Source organism: Quercus suber, unplaced genomic scaffold (genome assembly GCF_002906115.3).
Source record: "Quercus suber isolate HL8 unplaced genomic scaffold, Cork oak 2.0 scaffold_1025, whole genome shotgun sequence".
NCBI lineage: Eukaryota > Viridiplantae > Streptophyta > Magnoliopsida > Fagales > Fagaceae > Quercus > Quercus suber.
In genome coordinates, this window is record NW_027070436.1 from 108,302 (window position 1) to 109,966 (window position 1,665).

The 1,665-nt window shown below is 31.4% G+C and overlaps 1 long non-coding RNA gene across 1 annotated transcript; it reads right to left on the minus strand.

Annotated features, from left to right (window-relative positions):
* Nucleotides 1-768: 768 nt before the first annotated feature.
* LOC136065563 (uncharacterized) lies at nt 769-1,659 on the minus strand. Its single transcript, XR_010627187.1, has 2 exons — nt 1,451-1,659; nt 769-1,142 (listed from the first exon to the last, which is right to left on the minus strand). It is a non-coding gene; the product is annotated as an uncharacterized LOC136065563 (long non-coding RNA).
* Between the last annotated feature and the right edge of the window lie 6 nt (nt 1,660-1,665).

A 1,665-nucleotide genomic window follows, 5' to 3' on the forward strand; every position in this document is an offset into this window, starting at 1 on the left:
TTTTTTTATTTTGGTAATGTATAGTGAAACAGTGCATTTTATATAACAATTCACAACATTTTTGTGTCTCTCTATCTTTCTTCAAGGCCTTATCTAGTTAGTTATTATTATTAGTCCTTAATTATTATTTTTTTGCTTTTTTTAAAATACTAAAATAGTGGGTGTACTAAAAGACATGAAGAATAGAGAAAGGTGTGGTGTAAGTTTAGTAAATTAATGAGACATTAATAAGCTAACAGTAAAATAAGTTAATATGAACTTTTGGATAATAGTAAAAATACTTAATGAAAGAGGTAAAAAGAAAAAAAAATGCACAAAGTAAAATTAGAGTGCCACTTGGCAAGACCTCATGCACTCTCACATATGGTCTCTACTTTTATATATATATATATTGATTTTATGTGCAATTTTTAAAAACTTCAATTTATATTATTTTTAAAAAAATACAAATATATTTTAGTACACTTTTAACAAAGCAATTAGCAAAAACCTAAAAAAATTGCTATGGGACCTTGGCCCCACTTTTAACACCAAGAAGATAGCAGTTGAGGTGTCAATAGTCTTGTAGTTCAATTAGCTAGCATTTCATGGAATCTTCAATGAAGACATTTGTAATTCAACTCACTCTTCTCCTGACTATCAAATTTCTTTAAAAAAAATATAATATAGCAAGTAGGGCAGTGGTCCCAAGGGAAATCAAGTAATGACAACCAAGCAGAATTTAAAACATAGATTTAGCCCAAAAAAAAGCTTTAACTGATCAACTCGTACCTTCAAGTGTCAACAATTTTATAATTAAACTAGGTGTTTCTCCAACAAAGATATCTATAATTTTATTGAATTAAAAAAATAAAAATAAAAACCTTGACTAGCATTTTCAGATTTCCAATTTCCCATTATTAACCATCAAATTGTTTTCACCCAAAAAAAAAATAATAATAAATAAAAAACTATCAAATTATTAGGGAAAAAAAGCATTTAAAAATGTACAGTACATACAAAGCCAGACAAGCGGGGCCATGGACCATTGTCGAAAGCTTCACGGGCGGCCTTCACTGCCAAATCAATATCCTCCTTATCTCCTTCTGCCACCCTCGTAATTGCCTCTTCCGTCCTTGGGTCTATTGTCTCGAATGTTTTCCCTGTTTAATGGAATTTTTTTTTTTCCCAACAGTAATTTAGACAAGTATAAAATTATGAAACAATATTATAATATAAAAGAGTAAAGTAACACCCTGTGTCATATAATCTATAGATGTTCGACTATTTACAAGTTTTATAGGAAATAGATATGGTTTGGTTGGTTGAGATGAGAGAAAACTAAAATTGAAAATCTGGAAAGGCGGTCAAGTAAATCCAACCAAAGAATAGAACAAAGAAATTAAGAAACTGATCGAGTGCGTGCATGAGACTATGAGAGAGAGAGAGAGAGAGAGAGAGAGAGAGAAACCTGAAATTGAATCAACAAATTTTCCATTGATGAATAGCTTCGTGAACTTTATAGTTGGCATCTTGACGAAAGAGTCTGAGTTGCCATTGCTGTGACTTGTCATCTCTCTCTAGTGAATTATTGAGCTCCCTTTGGTTGTGGTCTGAACTGTATACACCTCTTTTATATACAAACAATCATCGATTCACCCCGCTCTCTCTCTCTCTCTCTCTCTC